At 55.7% G+C, this 19,267-nt stretch overlaps 1 pseudogene; it reads right to left on the reverse strand.

Moving 5' to 3' along the window:
• Window positions 1-940: 940 nt before the first annotated feature.
• On the reverse strand, window positions 941-19,050 carry LOC115639803 (annotated as a pseudogene).
• Window positions 19,051-19,267: the final 217 nt, after the last annotated feature.

A 19,267-nucleotide genomic window follows, 5' to 3' on the forward strand; every position in this document is an offset into this window, starting at 1 on the left:
CATCTGGCCTTTGGGGAAATCTCAGTCCCAGGGCTGCATTCCTTCAGGGCTTAAGGCAATTAAATCAATTACCTGGTATCTTAATCCTTCCCCAGAGTCTCTGCACCATGCGAGGCAGGTAGCTGTGATTGGACTCCAGGTGCTGTAAATTGAATTTGTTGAGTTGCCTTCTCAGACACGGAAAGGCTGAAATCGGGACGTGACCCAGCACAGTCATGTGGTGAAAGCTGTTCAAAGGGGGTCAGGGCTGGTTAACATAAAGTGGGAAAACTGTTTGCTTCTTCCTTACGCTCCTGCAGTTTCTTGATAAAAATAGCACTTTCTTTCCAGGAAATTAACCAGCTGATGTTTTTCATCTTTTGCTTGAGTCCCAGGATGTCCTGAGAAGGGCCCCATGCTGCCCAGGATGGACACAGCATGAGCATTAACCATCAAGATGGATGGTCAGGTTTTAAGCATTTCTTCCTGTGGTAGAGAATTCAGCAGCTGGTGACTGGGGACGGATTCACAACATGCAGCATCGGACAAGCTTCCTCCATCTGCTGCCTGTTTCCACCTTTCAGCCTTCACCATGGAATCACATTTGCCAACACAACACTGTTCAGCTGGAAAATGTCTGACTAGCTCCAGTCCAGACCTAGACAGAGAAGAAATAAAGAATTATGCTAATCACTGCGCTCCTGTTTGCGTTCAGGATTGTCTAGCGAAGAGAAATCTGCCACTATGACAAAATGAGGTCGCGTTTGGACAAGCAAAGATCCTGCTGGTCTGTCTGTCTGTCCAATAGCTGAACTCCGCAGAGATGGGACTAGGTTTACACTGGATGGCTCATGCAGGGCGAGGTCAGCGCAGCCACTTCTGCACCCCCTGTTGGCTCTTGGGGCTCCAAGTTGAATGCCCAAGGTAGTTTGGGGAGCAGGTACAGGGATCCCAGGGGGGCTCAGAGCCCAAAGACAGCAGGGCCAATGCTGCAGTCCAGCAGGGCGTTGGCGGCTTCCTGGCACTCGCTCAGCCAGGCCCCTGAAATGAGAAGGGGATCAATGGAGAGACACCAGCTCAGGGAACAAGGGGAGGGCCTGGGGGCAAAGGAAAGAGAGCTCATAGCACGTGAGAGACTGGCATGGGGGTTGGGAAGCTGGGAAGTAAAGGTCCTCGACGGTGGGGCACGGAAACCCCAGAAGGATGCTGGGATTGGGATGGGGAGAGGCTGGGGATGGGGGCTTTCGAGGGCTGGGCTGTGGGGCCCTGGAAGGCAGGAATCTTAGGGATGGGGGCCCTGGGACCCATGGGGCACAGGCTCTCAGGGCTCTGAAGGGGGCTGGGCTATGGAACATGGGGGCAGGGTCATGGCTGTGGGCCATGGGGACGAGGGTTGAGGATGGAGGTTCCTGGGGCCCAGGCTCAGGGGCCCCATGAGGCAGGGGCTCTTGGGAGTTGAGACCCTGGACACTGTCCCTGACCCCCACTTCCCTGACTTCCTCTCACCTGCTCGGTCCCGCACCCAACCCTCAGCCTTGGCCTCCAGCAGCTCCCACTCGTCACGCTGCCCCATGGCCCGGTCGTGCAGCCAGACCACGGCTAGCACCGTGGCCCAGATGCTGGGGTCATGTCATGAGGGAGGCAGGAGAAAGGCAGCTTGAGTCAATGCCTGGCCTGACCTCTCATCCCTAGGGACCCCCCCACTCCAGTCATCCCCCTCTCGACTCAGAGTGTTCCTAGCACCCCCACTCCAGCACCGTGGACCCCCTACCCAGATGCCCAGTGCCATGCCTGGGGGTAGGGAGACGGCCTGACAAAGGGCCCAGCCTGGGCGCCTCTACCTGGCCCTTGGCCCCCTTGACCCAATGCTCCGACCCCATTAGGGGGTTCCCAGCCCCCCAATCTGGGCCTGTCTTGCCCACCGGGCTCCAGGTTCAGGGGTCATTTAATCTAATCACCCTCAAACTCCCCCCCACCAGCCTGGGTCACCCCCAACCTCATCTGGGAGCAGAGAAGAGGCCCAATACATAGCACCTGCCCCCTCATCTCTCCCTTCCTCTCTCCTTTGCACCCTCCCTCCACCCGCTCACCTCCCTGGGTACCCTCTCCCTGGCATCAGCCTCGCTCACCCCCAGCACGGCAGCCAGCCGGGGGTCCAGGTCCCACGAACTGTCAGCATTTTGCAGAGACACCAGCCTCAATAAGGCAGACTCCTCTGGTGCCCGTTCTGGAAAGAGACCAGATGGGGCTGGTAAAGGTTTGTGGGTTCAGAACAGCAACATGGCCTGTCCAGGCTGGGGGACAGCCAACCTTAACTGTAACCCTCTGTGTGTTCTTAACTCTGTCCCTCCAGGGGTGTCCTTAACCTGCTCCTCTGCACCCTTAACACTACCTCATCCATGGGCACCCTTTACCTGCTCTTCTGCACCCTTAACCCCGCCACAGACATCCTTAACTCTGCCCCTTCTTGTATCCATGAGATGACAATTTCCTTTCAATCGGAGATGGGCACTCAACTCCCTGTGAATGTCCCAGCCCAGCCATTAATTCCACAACCCCAGGGTGTTTTTCAAAAACAATCTGATCCCAGGACCATCCCCCACTACAGCCTGCGATACAGACCTACGTCCGGAGGGAGACACAAGCATCTAAAAGGGTAGTGGGCAAGGAGGTGTTACAGAGTCTATATGATATTATAGCCATGCATTGGCCAGGGTTATGGGGCAGAGCTAAAGTTATATGGGCTACAGTAACTTTGTATTTCCAGACTCTCCAAATTCAGGTTTTAAGGTGAGCCTTCACTTTAAAAGTTCTGCCTTTCGTGGGTTTCTTCATTTATAAACCAGAATGTGCCAATAGACTTTTGCCCCTGAACTCTCCTGTACAAACATCCAAGCTTAGGCTGAGTTTCACAAGGGTTTTTTGCCTGGGAATTTCCCTCTGTGTTTATTTCAGAGAAAACTGCTCAGAGACATTTCTGTTACTAAAAACTCCTGATCCCTCCCACCCGCCCAGACACACTTAGCTCACCAATACAAACTCACACCCCAAATTCCAGCTTCACAGATTTTTTTGCCTGGAGGTTTTGTTATTTTTTTATTCATTTTGTTTCGAGATACTTTGCTTCAAGACACTTAAAAAAAAAAAAAACAGCTAAGAATTCCCCATCCTGCTGCGACACAAAGGTTTTTCGCCCAGGAATTTCCTTCGTTTTCTATTTAGTTTTTAAATACTTGCACAACTCCGTGCCCTTCCGGGCACATCTGTCTCTAACCCGATGAAGCGTTACCTTGGCGTTTGCCCACCCCCAGAGTCCTGACTCTCAGCCCATGCCCCCCTCATTTTTCAAGGTGCCAGGGGCCCCTGACTGTAGGACTGTCTGCCCTTGTGTTGCCTCCCCACCACCACCACGGAGCCAGGAGAGGCACTTCCGAGGGAGGAGATGGTCGGTGCTGGACTTCGAGAGCTGCAGGCACTTGTGGCAGTGGTACTCACGTGCCCCATGCAAGTCACGGGACAGGAGCCCGAAGACACTGCAGTAGTTCGGTTCGGCTAGGCGCACTCTGCTCGCTGGTTGCTCGTAGATACGGTCTATTGAGACTTCTCTTATTGAGATGCAGTCTATCATCTCCATATATTCCATGATGAAATCTAAATATAGGGAGCAGATGGACAGAGAGAGACACAGATGGACACACAAATAGACACAGAGAAGCCAAGGAAGGGAAGAGAAATCCCCCCTCCCCAGGCATTTAAAGCCAACGCACCACTGGGACCCTAGGACCCTTCCCCATACCCCCCCATTCCCTTTCCCCCAGCTGGGACCCCCACACACCCAGCCCCATCTTCCTCTCCCTGCAGCTCCATCACAGCCAGGATCTCCCCAGCTCCTGTCCCTTCCCCTCTGGCTGTGATCCCCAGATCCAGTCCGCACAGGCCCATTCTTATCTCCCCATTCTTCAGCCGGGACCTCTCCTCCAGCCCCAGAGGATGCAGGGGTGGGTGCTGCACCCCATGGATGAGGGCAGGATGCTGGGAGTGAGAGGCCCCCGCTAGGCAGATCTGCTCACGACAGTGATGCGCCTGCCCCTCCTGTCCCTGCAACTGTCTGGGTCGGTCGGTCAGTCTGACTGGATCTGTTTCTCTCTCTGCATCTCTCCAGTACTGTCCCAGTACTGTCCCGCTCTGGGTCCGTCTGTCTGATTTTCGGTCTCTGTCCCTGCCTGACTCTGGGTCTCCGCCTGCCTGCTGTCTCTGTCCATCTGTCTGGGGGGGAAGCACAGGTCCCACTCTCCCAGCAGGGGTGTGGGGGGCAAGCCCTGTGGGCTACTCCCTGTCTCACCCTGCCAGCACCCTTATTCTCTCCATGCCCTGGGGGTGTGAGGATTGGGGTCGCCATCGCCTGGGAACAGAGAGGGGCAGCACAGCCCCATGGGAGTCAGGAGGGCAGGGAGAGGGGCAAAGGGACATTACCCCATAAGCAAAATGCCCCTCATGTTTCTGGGTTCCCCCTGCCCTTACACTGGGATCCTCTCGTGCTGGGATCCCTCCCGGAATTCCCCTCCTTCCTGGTGCCAGGTTCCCCCCATCCCTCCCACCGGTGCCTTCCCCCTCCCCACCCCCGAGTTCCCCCCACATGCTGGGTCCCCCCCAGCACCAGGAGCCCCGACTCCTTCGGAGGTTACCTGCCAGTGGGACGTCCCGTGTCACCAGCGGCCCCTGCACCAGCTGCCCCCGCTCCATGTCCACCCCCATGTAGGCCGTGAGGGAGCAGATGACCCCCGAGCTCAGACTGGCCTCCACTGCCCGGTGCCGGGCCACCTCTGACCCAGCGCCCACGGCCCTCTCCAGCTCCAGCAGCAGCAACTTGGCTGCCAGCTGGTGAACAGGCAGCCTGTGATGGGGAGAGTCACGGACTTAGCCCTGGATGCCTGGGTTCCAGCCACTGCGGGGACGGGAGCAGGATCTAGTGGGATGAAGGGGGGGGTGGATGCCAGGACTCCTGGGTTTTATCCTGGTGCCGGGAAGGGGTTGGGGTCTAGTGGTCACAGAAGGGGGGCTGGGAGCCAGGGGGGCAGGTCCCATCCCATCTCTGTTCTGCTGGGGTGGGGATGTGGGGTGGGAGGGGGTGGGCAGGACCCAGCTGCCTGGGGTGTGCGGATGGGAGCTGGGAAGCATTGCTGTCACCTGTCTCCATCCTGTGGCTGCAGGGGGAACTGCAGTATCTCCTTCTAGGTCTGGTCCTGGATGCCATACTGCAGGGTGACGCCCCCCATGGGAGTGCCTGGGGGCTGCAGGCAAAGAAAGGCGGTCAGAGGTGGAATGCGACAGGGGAGAAGATGCCCTGGACCCCCTAGACCCAGCTTAAAGAACAAAGAGGGCAAATACGCCCAATTAACACCAGTTGAGGGGCTGGCCTAGTCAGCCCAATGGCCGCCATTAGGGCCCAGAGTTAACAATCCCCATTGAGCTCAATGGGGCTGGGGTAGCACAGAGACTTCCAGCCCAGTGGCCATCATTAGAGGTCAGAGTTATCAATCCCCATTGAGGTCTCATCCACAGTACATACTGTGGTAGAACGATGTCGCTCAGGGGCATGAAAAATCCAACCCCTGAGCAAGATAGTTAGACCAACCTCAGCCCTCCATGTAAACAGCGCTATGTCAGCAGAAGAGCTTCTCCCGTTGGCTTAGAGTGTCTTTGCCAGACGTGCAACAGTGGTGCAGCTGTGCCAATGTCAATTTGCAGTGCAGACCTGCCCTGAGATCAATGCAGATGGGCTAGTACAGAGACCTGCAGCCCAATGGCCATCATTAGGGGTCAGAGTTATCAATTACCATTCAGCTCAATGGGGCTGGGGTAGCATAGGGACCTCCAGCCCTATGGCCATCATTGGGATCAGCGTTATCACCCAGGAGGGGACTGTGGGGCTCCTGGCTCAGTCACTGACCCTGAGTCCTGGGGGTGTCCCAGGGTGGGGGTCTCGCTCTCTCATCTGGGGCTGCCCGCAGAGCTGGCCATAGATGAGGCAGTGCTGCCCAGCGAAGATCACCTCAGGGCCCCGGTGCAGCAGCTGTGCCTGCATCCCAGGGGCAGATCCCAGCTCAGCGAGATCCCGGTCACAGCCAGCTGCAGGGTCCGCTTCAGAGACTGCAGCACCTGAAGGAGAGACTGGCACACACAGGGTGGGCCAGGATGCCTGGGTCCTATCCCCGGCTCAGGAAGGGAGTGGGGTCTAGTGGGCTAGAGTAGGGGAGCTGGTAGCCAGGACTCGCTGCAGGGAGGGGAGTAGGGGCTGGTGGGTTACAGCAGAGGAGCTGGGAGCTCAGACTCCTGGGTTCTCACCTTGGGCTGCATGCAGTCCTGGCCAGTGATGAACTCGGCGCTGCCCCCTGCTGCCCGGGCGATGCCTTTGATCAGAGCTGTGGAAACCCTATCCCCGATGCCGAAGGAGAAGCACCTGCAGGGGGAATAGAGTTCGGCGGGGAGGTGTGTATGCAGAGGCGGTGGGGTCCATCCCCTGCTGGGAGAGGGAGACAGGACAGTTGGAGAGGGGCCAGTAGGGCTGGGTGGGCTTTCTGGGGGCTCCCCATGCTGGCAAGGCTGGGGGGCAGAGTGAGGTGAAGGGTTGGGCAGATGCTGGGGACTATGGTGGGGGGGTTCACATGATGGCAATGCTAATGGGGGCAGGGCTGGGGGGGAGGCATCCCCATTATCTGTGGGTCCCCCGGTGACGCCACACCTCTGTGATGACATCCTGGGTGTTCTCTACCTCCCCATCCGTAAACACGAACAGCTGTCAGAACCAGACACGCTGTCAGGGAGACACGCTGTCAGAACCAGAGACCACAGCCCTCCCAGAGACACCCCCTCCCCACTGGTAACAGGAGCAGCTCACCAGAAAGCCTGACCCTCTCAGAGACCCCCGGCCCCATTCCTCCCCTCCCAGAGATCTCTCCTGAGGGACTGACAGATGGGGACTGCTGACCTTCTCGCCTATCTCTGTGACCCCCAACCCCCAAGCATGACCCCAACCCCCACCCATCACCTGTTCGCCCGCCTCTGGAGACAAGAACCCACCGACAGCTGTGTCATAAACAGATAGCTAAGGGTTAATGTTTCTTTCACCTGAAGCACCTGACCAGAGGATCAATCAGGAAACCGGATTTTTTCAACTTTGAGTGGAGGGAATTTTGTGTCTGAGGTCTTTGTTGTCTGTCTGCCTGCTTTCTCTGAGCTTTGGAGAAGTAGTTTCTGCTTTCTAATCTTCTGTTTCTAAGTGTAAGGACAAAGAGATCAGATAGTAAGTTATATGGTTCCTTTTCTTTGGTATTTGCATGAATATAAGTGCTGGAGTGCTTTGATTTGTATTCTTTTTGAATAAGGCTGTTTATTCAATATTCTTTTAAGCAATTGACCCTGTATTTTGTCACCTTAATACAGAGAGACCATTTGTATATATTTTTTCTTTCTTTTTTATATAAAGCTTTCTTTTAAGACCTGTTGGAGTTTTCTTTTCTGGGAAATTTCAGGGAAATTGAGGCTGTACTCACCAGGGAATTGGTGGGAGGAAGAAATCAGGGGGAGATCTGTGTGTGTTGGATTTGCTAGCCTGATTTTGCATTCCCTCTGGGTGAAGAGGAAAGTGCTTTTGTTTCCAGGACTGGGAACGGAGAGGGGGAGTCACTCTGTTTGGATTCCCAGAGCTTGTGTCTGTGTATCTCTCCAGGAGCACCTGGAGGGGGGAAGGGCAATAGGATTATTTCCCTTTGTTGTGAGACTCAAGGGATTTGGGTCTTGGGGTCCCCAGGGAAGGTTTTTCAGGGGGACCAGAGTGCCCCAAAACACTCTAATTTTTTGGAGTGGGTGGTGGCAGCAAGTACCAGGTCCAAGCTGGTAACTAAGCTTGGAGGTTTTCATGCTAACCCCCATATTTTGGACGCTAAGGTCCAAATCTGGGACTAAAGGTATGATATGGTATGATAAACTCCAATGAAGAAGTTTCTTGTTGTTCCCCTTGGCAGTATGAAGCCACTTTAGTGCAGCATGGTCAGTTTGTAGTTGGAACCGCCGTCCCCAAACATATGGGCGTAGCTTTTCCAGGGCTTACACAATGGCATAGCATTCCTTTTCACTGACTGACCAGTGACTTTCCCTCTCAGACAGTTTCTTGCTGAGAAACACGACAGGATGGAAGTTGTGATCTGTTGCTTCCTGCATGAGCACTGCTCCTATACCACGCTCAGATGCATCCGTGGTTACTAGGAATGGTTTGTCAAAATCCGGGGCCCTGAGCACAGGGTCAGACATGAGCGTTGCCTTAAGTTGGGTAAAGGCCTTTTGACACTCATCAGTCCACTTAACTGCACTTGGCTGGGTCTTTTTGGTCAGGTCGGTCAGAGGGGCAGCGATTTGGCTGTAGTGTGGTACAAATCGCCTGTAGTATCCGGCCAAGCCTAAGAAGGATTGGACCTGTTTCTTTGACCTTGGGACAGGCCACTTTTGGATAGCATCCACCTTGGCCTGTAGGGGGTTTATGGTTCCTCGACCCACCTGGTGCCCCAGGTAAGTCACTCTGTTTTGGCCTATTTGACCCTTTTTGGCCTTAACAGTTAGTCTGGCCTGCCTGATGCGCTCAAAGACCTTTTCCAGGTGTAGTAGGTGTTCGGGCCAGGAGTCTGAAAAAATGGCCACATCATCGAGGTAGGCAACTGCAAATTCTCCCAGTCCAGCTAGTAGACCATCTACCAGCCTCTGGAAGGTGGCGGGTGCATTTCAAAGGCCGAAAGGAAGGACATTGAATTCATACACCCCTGCATGGGTGACGAATGCTGACCTCTCCTTGGCAGGTTCATCTAGCGGTACTTGCCAGTACCCCTTGGTTAAGTCTATTGTAGAGATGAACTGGGCACGTCCCAACTTCTCCAATAGCTCATTGGTGCGTGGCATTGGATAGTTGTCCGGACGAGTTACCGCATTTAGTATACGGTAGTCCACGCAAAAGCGTATTTCCCCATCTGGTTTGGGTACCAGAACCACTGGAGCTGCCCGTGCACTGGTAGATGAGCGGATTATACCCATCTTTAGCATGTTCTGGATCTCCCGTTCCATAGCAGCTTGGGCATGAGGAGACACCCGGTAGGGTGGGGTTCTGATTGGGTGAGCATTACCTGTATCAATGGAGTGGTATGCCCGTTCAGTCCGTCCTGGGGTGGCTGAGAACAATGGGGCGAAGCTAGTGCACAGCTCCTTGATTTGTCGCTGCTGCAGACATTCCAGGGTGGTTGAGAGGTTCACCTCTTCCACGCCACCGTCTTTTTTCCCGTCGTAGTAGACACCGTCAGGCCACTCAGCCTCATCTCCCTGGACTGTAAACTGACAAACCTGTAAGTCTCTGGAATAGAAAGGCTTGAGAGAATTAACATGGTACACTTTAGGCTTTAGTGAGGAATTGGGAAATGCTATGAGGTAGTTTACAGTTCCCAGGCGTTCTTGGACCGTGAATGGCCCTTCCCATGATGCTTCCATCTTATGGGTCTGTTGCGCCTTCAAGACCATAACCTGGTCTCCTACCTTGAAGGAACGTTCTCTGGCATGTCTGTCATACCAGGCCTTTTGCTCTTCTTGAGCATCCTTTAGGTTCTCTCTAGCAAGGGCTAAAGAGTGTCGGAGGGTGCTTTGTAGGTTGCTTACAAAGTCCAGAATGTTAGTTCCTGGAGAAGGTGTAAACCCCTCCCATTGCTGCTTCACCAACTGTAATGGCCCCTTAACCTCATGACCATACACAAGTTCAAACGGTGAAAACCCTAAACTGGGATGTGGTACAGCCCTGTAGGCAAACAGCAACTGCTGCAACACTAGGTCCCAATTATTGGAGAATTCGTTGATGAATTTTCGTATCATGGCCCCCAAAGTTCCATTGAACCTTTCCACCAGGCCATTGGTTTGATGGTGGTACGGGGTGGCAACCAAGTGATTCACCCCATGAGTTTCCCACAGTTTTTCCATGGTCCCTGCCAGGAAATTAGACCCTGAATCTGTAAGGATGTCGGAGGGCCAACCTACCCTGGCAAAGATGTCTGTTAGGGCCAGGCACACAGTGTTAGCCCTGGTGTTGCCTAGAGCTACTGCTTCTGGCCATCGGGTAGCAAAGTCCACTAAAGTCAGTACGTACTGCTTTCCTCTGGGCGTCTTTTTTGGGAAAGGGCCCAGAATATCCACAGCTACTCGCTGAAATGGGACCTCAATTATGGGGAGTGGCTGGAGAGGGGCCTTGACCTGGTCTTGAGGCTTTCCCACTCTTTGGCATACCTCACAAGACCAGACATACTTGGCAACATCCTTGCCCATCCCCTCGCAGTGGAAGGACTTCCCCAACCTGTCTTTGGTTCTGTTCACCCCAGCATGGCCACTGGGATGATCATGGGCTAAGCTTAAGAGCTTCTCCCAGTACTTAGTTGGAACCACCAACTGTTTTTGCGGCTGCCATTCTTCCCGGTGTCCACCAGAAAGAATTTCCTTGTATAAAAGTCCATGGTCTATAACAAACCAGGATCAATTAGAAGAGCTGAGAGGCGGTGGGGTGCTCCGTGCCGCCGCCCAAGCTTTCTGAAGGCTGTCATCTGCTTCCTGCTCAGTCTGGAACTGTTCCCTTGAGGCTGGGATCACCAGTTCTTCCTCAGACTGTGGACTTGGGCTTGGTCCCCCTGGAAGCGATGTAGATGAGGGGTTTATTTCCGTTGCTGGTGCATCGCTCTCCGCTGGTGCACCTGAGGGTATTTCAGGCTCTGGCTGAGCCTTTTGGGTATGGCTGTCTTTTGCTTCTGCCAGTTCTGGCTCGCTGGCGCCCTCTGGCGTTGAGTTTGAAGATGTGGTTGCACTTGCTGGTGCTGGTTGCTGTTCCAGTTCCGGGCCTGGGACTGGAGGTGCTGTGGCTGTTTCAGTGGTAGGCATGGAATCCGGGTCCACTACCTCTGTCTGGGTCTCTGGTAACACAGACGGGGCCTCTGTGGACGGCTCAGGAACAGGAATGGGTCTGGAAGCTTGCCTGGTTTGGCTACGTGTAACCATTCCCACTCTCTTGGCCCGCTTCACCTGGTTGGCCAAGTCTTCTCCCAGTAGCATGGGGATAGGATAATTGTCATAGACTGCAAAAGTCCACATTCCTGACCAGCCTTTGTACTGGACAGGCAGTTGAGCTGTAGGCAAGTCTACAGCTTGTGACATGAAGGGGTAAATTGTAACTTTGGCCTTTGGGTTGATGAATTTGGGGTCAACGAAGGATTGGTGGATAGCTGACACTTGTGCCCCCATGTCTCTCTAGGCAGTAACCTTCTTTCCGCCCACTCTCAAATTTTCCCTTCGCTCCAAGGGTATTTGAGAGGCATCCGGGCCTGGGGATCTTTGGTGTGATGGTGGTGTAATGAATTGCACTCGCATGGTGTTCTTTGGACAGTTGGCCTTGATATGTCCCAGTTCATTACACTTAAAGCATCTTCCATCTGATGGGTCACTGGGCCGAGGTGAGTTACTGGAGACTGGTGAGGTGGAAGAGTAGGGTGTCTGTGGCTTTACTTGGGTGGTATGTGGGGTCTTTGGCTGTCCTCGGTTGTAGGGTTTATGGTCTGTGTGCCCCCTGGGGTAATCGTTCCCCTTGACAGTAGCTTTCTTGCTTTCTGCCACTTCCATCCATTTGGCTCCAATCTCCCCCGCCTCAGCGAGATTTTTGGGTTTTCCATCTTGTATGTACCGTGTGATGTCCTCAGGAACACCATCCAAGAACTGCTCCATTTGTATGAGGAGGTGCAGTTCTTCCAAGGTTTTAACATTGTGTCCTGATATCCAGGCCTCATAATTTTTTGCAACGTAGTAGGCGTGTTTGGGAAATGACACCTCTGGTTTCCACTTTTGGGTTCTGAAGTGCCGACGGGCATGATCTGGGGTTATCCCCATTCTGTATCTGGCCTTGGTTTGAAAAAGTTTATAGTCATTCATTTGCTGCTTAGGCATTTCAGCTGCCACCTCTGCTAAAGGTCCACTGAGCTGTGACCTCAGTTCTACCATGTACTGGTCTTTGGGGATGCTGTACCCAAGACAGGCTCTTTCAAAATTTTCCAAGAAGGCCTCGGTGTCATCACCTGCCTTGTAGGTGGGAAATTTCCTGTGCTGTGGAGCAATAATTGGCGCCGGGTTGTTAGGGTTGGCTGGCACATGCAGCCCAGCTTTTGCCAAGTCCAGTTCATGTTTTCTCTGTTTTTCCTTCTCTTCATTTTCTTTTTGTTGTTTTTACATTTCTTTCTGTTGTTTTTCCATGTCTCGGCGTTGGGCCGCCTCTTCTTCTTCATGCTTCCTTCTGTGGGCCAACTCTTCTTCTGCTTGTTTCCTTCGGTGGGCCACCTCTTCTTCTTCTAGTTTTCTTTTGTGTGCTGCCTCTTTGGCTGCCTGTTCTCTTTGGTAGGCTGCCAGTTTGATGCTTTCTTCCTTTTCTTTCAGCTCCATCTCTTTTTGTTTTATTTCTAGTTGCTGATTGTGTTTTTCCATCTCTCGCCTGTGTTCAGCTTCCTTGATTTGTTCTTCGGCCCCAATTTTTGCCTTAGAAGTTATGGTTCCGGTTTTCTTGTGTTGGGGTGCCCTCCGGTGGTTATATTCTGAACTGCAGGCTCTGTTGCCTCCTGGAGTCTGCCTAGCAACAGAGCCTTTAGCTAATCTTCAATGTTAAGTAAACCTGAAAAACCACTTTATTTGCATGTATATAGTGCTGGTAATGACTCTCAATGGGAGTGCTATTGTGTGACAAAAGACTCTTAATGGCACCTTAATGGTTTCTTGCTTAAGATGCACGCCACAAACTGCCAGAGAGAGCAGAAAAAAAAATTCTCTTTTAAACCCAAACTGTTTCTCTCTGCTAAAAAGCCCTTAGCAGAGAAGAGAAAAAAAATAATATTCCTACTGGCTTCTGGATTTTGTCTATCAGGTAACCGCTGCCACTCATATCATACCTTTAGTCCCAGATTTGGACCTTAGCGTCCAAAATATGGGGGTTAGCATGAAAACCTCCAAGCTTAGTTACCAGCTTGGACCTGGTACTTGCTGCCACCACCCACTCCAAAAATTAGAGTGTTTTGGGGCACTCTGGTCCCCCTGAAAAACCTTCCCTGGGGACCCCAAGACCCAAATCCCTTGAGTCTCACAACAAAGGGAAATAATCCTATTGCCCTTCCCCCCTCCAGGTGCTCCTGGAGAGATACACAGACACAAGCTCTGGGAATCCAAACAGAGTGACTCCCCCTCTCCGTTCCCAGTCCTGGAAACAAAAGCACTTTCCTCTTCACCCAGAGGGAATGCAAAATCAGGCTAGCAAATCCAACACACACAGATCTCCCCCTGATTTCTTCCTCCCACCAATTCCCTGGTGAGTACAGCCTCAATTTCCCTGAAATTTTCCAGAAAAGAAAACTCCAACAGGTCTTAAAAGAAAGCTTTATATAAAAAAGAAAGAAAAAATACATACAAATGGTCTCTCTGTATTAAGGTGACAAAATACAGGGTCAATTGCTTAAAAGAATATTGAATAAACAGCCTTATTCAAAAAGAATACAAATCAAAGCACTCCAGCACTTATATTCATGCAAATACCAAAGAAAAGAAACCATATAACTTACTATCTGATCTCTTTGTCCTTACACTTAGAAACAGAAGATTAGAAAGCAGAAACTACTTCTCCAAAGCTCAGAGAAAGCAGGCAGACAGACAACAAAGACCTCAGACACAAAATTCCCTCCACTCAAAGTTGAAAAAATCCGGTTTCCTGATTGGTCCTCTGGTCAGATGCTTCAGGTGAAAGAGACATTAACCCTTAGCTATCTGTTTATGACAAGCTGTGGGCACCTTTCGGAAGATTCCTCCTGATCCCATCATGTGTGCCCTTCCTGCCCCCCACAGGCTACAGGGCACCCCCCAGAGCTGGGTGCAGCACAAAGCGCTGCCCCTTCACGCTCTATACACCGGTTCCTGCCTCCACCCGCCTGCCCTCCCTCCAGGTTGCTACCTGCCACGCCCTGCTCACACCCACAGGGGAGCTGGCACTGCCCCCTCCTCCCATCTGGCCCAGTGTCCCAGTCCCTCTCCGAGCAACCCCATGGCCCCTGTCGACTGTCCCCCACAGCCCCCAGCCTCTCTCCGATCCCCTCTCTCAGGGTCTCCCACTTGGAAGTTAAGGAACAGCCTCCGAGGGGAGCGGGATGGCAGGAACAGGCAAGGAGGGGCCTGTGATGGCGTATGGCCCACGTGACAGCTGGGAGCAAACACCCCATGGGCAGGGATGGTGCACTGGGGGTGGGGGCTCAGTTACTGCAGATAATCCTTCCCAGGGGGCAGGCTGGGGGCGGGGGTCCTTTCTGTCCTGAAAGTCTATGATTCTGTCCCCCTAAGCCTGCATACTTCTCTGAGTCCCCTCACATTACCCCACGGCCCCACAATCACTCTTCGAGCCTGCCCCAGGAGGCCCCTCCAGCTGGCCCCAGTGCCCCCGGTACCTGGTGTGTGTGCACACCAGCAGGGGCTGCGGTAAATGGCTTGTAGTGGCTCCAAGATTTTGGTGCCCCCCAGGTTAGCCTTGAGCAGCTGGACGCGCTACAGGGACTCGGACATGGTCTGCTGGGTATATTCCATGCTCTGCCTGCAGGAGGCATTGATAGGTCTGGGGCTGGGATAGCCGGAGCCAGGGACACGCTGCCCCCAGCCAGCCCTGCCCCCTAACCCAGACACCTCCTGCCCCCAGCCAGCCCTGCCCCCTACCCTCCGGCAAGCCCCTGTCCCCTAACCAGCCCTGCCCCCAACCAGCCTTGCCCCCTAACCCACAGACACCCTCTGTCCCCTAACCAGCCCTGCTCCCTAACCCAGCCAGCCTCCTCCCTACCCCGCCTCTTGGACTCACGGGTAGAAGGACTCGAACTCAGACCCAAAGCCATAGATGTTGAAATAACAGGCCAGGGGCAAACTCTTCAACAGCAGGATCAGGGCTTTCTGGGGACAGACAGACGGATGGATGGAGAGTCAGCCCCATGGACCCAGCCAGCCTCGGTAGCTTCCCCCAGCGCGGTCCCACCAACCGCAGCCTCCCGTCTGGCCGTACCTTGGCACTGTTGATGCGCTGGTGGAAGAGGTATCTGCTGTCCATGGGGCACGCCATGCTGCCGGAGCGGTCCAGCAGGAGGATGAACTCCCCGGCCCGGCTCTGGGCTGGCACCACTTTGGGCACGCTGGGGAGCAGAGTCACCATCACGGCCGGGTCGCCCATCAGGGAGCCTGCAGTGAGATGAGGGCCAGCCCCCAAATGGAGTGGGCATGGGGTCGAGCCTGCGTTAGCCACCCCATTGCACCCCCAACTGCCCCCAGAGACCCACCTTCATTGCTCTGTCCCTCCCCCTACCTCTCTCGTCTTAGATCCCCCCCATCCCCAGTACCCAGCCCCCCAGTGCCTGCTCTCCCATCCCCAGTTCTCCCTTGTGCCTCCCAAACCTGCAGTGCTCCCCAGTGCCCGCCTGCTCCCAGACACCCCGCCCTGCCAACGCCAGCTCCCCCAAGGCCCCCCGCTCCTGTCCCCCGTCCTCGACACACACCCCATCCCCAACTCCCCCAAGGCCCCCCGCTCCTGTCCCCTGTCCTCCACACACATCCCATCCCCAGCTCCCCCAAGGACCCCCCGCTTCTGCCCCCCATCCTCCACACCACTCCCATCCCCAGCTCCCCCATGGCCCCCTACTCCTGTACCTGTCCTCCACACACACCCCATCCCCAGGTCCCCCAAGGACCCTCATTCCCGTCCCCCATCCTCCACACACACCCCATCCCCAGATCTCCCATGGCCCCCTACTCCCATCCCCCATCCTCCACATACACCCCATCCCCAGATCTCTCATGGCCCCCCACTCCTGTCCCTGTCCTCCACACACACCCCATCCCCAGCTCCTCCATGGCCCCCCTCTCCTGTCCCCCATCCTCCACACACACCCCATCCCCAGATCTCCCATGGCCCCCCACTCCCATCCCCCATCCTCCACACACACTCCATCCCCAGATCTCCCATGGCCCCCCACTCCTGTCCCTGTCCTCCACACACACCCCATCCCCAGATCCCCCATGGCCCCCCACTCCTGTCCCCCCACCCTCACCTGCCCCCGGATTCCCACAGCACCGACCCCTATCAGCCCCAGCATCCCTCATTCCACAATCATCCCCCTGTGCCTCCCCAATCCCATGTCACCACTCGGTACCTACTTCACCCCCCACAGATCTCCCTCTGTGCCCCTGCCTAGAGGTAGCTGGGTACAGGATCCCCTCCTCTACCTCGCTTGGCTCCAGGCAGCCCGGCCTCCAGCACCATGCTAGGTTTGTGTGGCTCTGTGTAATACACCAGCAGCTCCATGTCCCGGTCCTACGGGGGGGGGCCCTGGGCCAGTGACACCTGGGGGGCGACAGACACACAGTCACGTCCACATGATTCCTGAGGGATCAGGGTCCTGCTGGCTCTCGCACCCAACTTAGCACTCCCTGCATGGAGTGAGGATGAGGAGATGACCCTAGGAACACTGGCTGGGTGCCCCCAGGTTCGGTGGAAAGAAGAGAGGGAAAAACAACCCCAAAGGCCAATGTGGGAAGTGGCTTTTCCTGGTGAAAAATTGCAAATATTTGACATTTTGGGGAGGCTAAATCTTTCCAATTTGGGGGTGAAATTTTCCTGGTCCCCCCACCTCCATTTCCTTCCACTGAGAAACAAGGAGAGGGAAAATCCCAGAAACTAAAGCCTAACAGAGCCCAGAGACTCCCAGGGATTTCCTCCCCAAACTGGCAGATTTCAGCCTCTCCAGATTTTCCCCAGAGAAACTGGGAAATTCCCCAGATCTGTTGGTGTTGTTCAATCCCCCCGCTTCCCCAGTCACCCAGAGAGTCTGGCCCATGCTCCCCATTTCAGGACTCACTCACCTGGGACCTGCCCCCAAGCCTGCCCCCAAATCCCCTCACCCCTCCCTCCAGCCCACAGCCTGGTTCCCTGGCACCCAGAGCCCTCCCCAGCACCATCCTCCCAGTGGGAATGGCCGGGACCCAGGCATCCAGGTGAGCACTTACCTGGGCAGTGGTTTGGTTCCCGGCTGTATAGCTCAGGGGAGTGAGTGGGCAGTTGGAGAGCACGCGGTTGTTGCCGTGGGGCGACTGCAGCGTGGCGCTCAGGCTCAGGGTGTAGGGCAGCTCCTGCTGGAGGACCCGCGGGACCCCCTGGGTGACATCCTCCCCGTCCCACCCTGCAGAGAGAGACACAGGGGTGAAAGCCAGGGGCCTAGGAGAGCAGGGGCATATGAGATACTGGGGGAATATTAGGCTGGGATATCAGGAGATTTCTGGATGGCTAGGGTGGGTTACACACCCTGGGGCAGGGATTGCAGGCCTATGGGGCAGGGTACTTACCATAGGGCACACAGTAGTGGCCTATGGGGCATTATGGGGGCTATGTGGGTCTTCCATTGTGGGGTATGTAACAGGGGCTATAGAGGTATCAGAGGGTTATGGGCTGTGCGGTCACTCACCTTGGGGTATGTAGCTGGGGTTCTGGGGGCTATGGGGTACAGCAAGCTATGTGGGATCTATGGGGCCTATGGGTCTGGTCTCAACATGGGGCATGTCAAAGGGGTGCAGCACAGCTGGAAGCAAACAGCTGGGGTATAGGGTGCAGGGGAGTAAGGGGGGATCTTTGGGTCTCACCATGAAGTGCATAGCAGAGGCAGGGGGATCCGTTGGTCTCACCGCCGGGCACGTGGCAGGGCGCTGTGGGTCTCACTGTGACGGGGGTATGGGATCTGTGGGTCTCACCAGAGTGCGCAGAGCGGAGACAGGGTGGTTGTGGGTCTCACTGTGGGGCACGGAGCGGGGCCACAGGGGGGGCTGTGGTCTCACTGTGCGGCATGTGGGAGGGGCAGGGAGATCTGTGGGTCTCACCACAGGGCATGTAGCGGGGACGCAGCACGGTCAGCAGCACATAGCGGGCAGCCCCATCAGGCTCCAACGGCAGCTCACAGATGCAGCGCAGGGTCAGCACCGCCTCCTCCCCGGGGTCAGATTCCCCAGGGAGCAGCTGAACACGTCGCCCCCGGCCCCTTCTGCTGCAGCAGGAACGAGCTCGGCCCCCCGGCCAGTGCGTCCCCATACAGCTCCTGTGCCTGCCTAGAGAGACAGGGTCACCCCTAGATTCCCCTGCCCCCAACACACCCCTGCCCCCTGGCCAGCATGTCCCCATACACCTCCTGCACCTGACCGGAGAGACGGGGTCACCCCGAGATTCCCCTGCCCCCGATATCCCCCTGTCAGTGTGTCCCCGTACACTTCCTGCACCTGCCAGGAGAGACGGGGTCACCCTGAGATACGCCTGCCCCCAACATCCCCCTGCCGACCGCGTCCCCGTATACCTCTTGTGCCTGCTGGGAGAGACAGGGTCACCCCAAGATCCCCCTGTCCCTCGACATCCCTCTGCTCTCTGCCCAGTGCATCCCCGTACTGCTCCTACACCTGCCGGGAGAGACGGGGTCACCCCAAGATCCCCTCAACCCAGCCCCCTCCTTCTCCCTCCGGGACCCCTGTCCCCCAGCACCTGTTTCTTCTTTTGGAGCTGGGCCTGGATACAGGCCCCACCCAGCCGGGCCTGGAAGGTGTAGACAGCTGACTCAGCATCCACGGGGAACTTGAAAACGGCCTCCATGCCCCAGCTCCTCGTTCCTGTAGAGCAGCTCGCAGCCCACGTCAGCCACAAAGCCTCAGATCAACACCGACACCGAGCTGCTGCGCAGGGCACTGGGGGGAGGGGGATGTCAGCCACGGCCCCCCACAAACCTCCATGGGCACCAGCGCGAAGGGGACATCAGCCACGGCTCACCCACAAACCCCCATGGGCACCGGGGCAAATGGGACATCAGCCACGGCCTCCCCCACAAACCCCCATGGGCACCGCAGGGAAGGGGACATCAGCCACAGCCCCCCCACAACCCCTCCATGGACACCGGGGAGAGGGGCCATGTCAGCCATGGAGCCGCCCTCCCCCTCTTGACACTGCCCCCCACAGCCCTGACTCACCTGGTTCCTTGGGGAGCTGCAGCCTCCTCATCAGCTCCATCTCAGCTCTGGGGTTGGGGATCTGTGTGGGGGGGAAGGTGGGGGTGAGATAGAAGCTTTCCATGGAAAGTAACAGGCACAGGGTGCCCCAACCTGCCACCCCCCAGCGATGGCTCAGTGACCCCAGCCC

This window comes from Gopherus evgoodei, unplaced genomic scaffold (assembly GCF_007399415.2).
Source record: "Gopherus evgoodei ecotype Sinaloan lineage unplaced genomic scaffold, rGopEvg1_v1.p scaffold_128_arrow_ctg1, whole genome shotgun sequence".
Classification (NCBI taxonomy): Eukaryota; Metazoa; Chordata; order Testudines; family Testudinidae; genus Gopherus; species Gopherus evgoodei.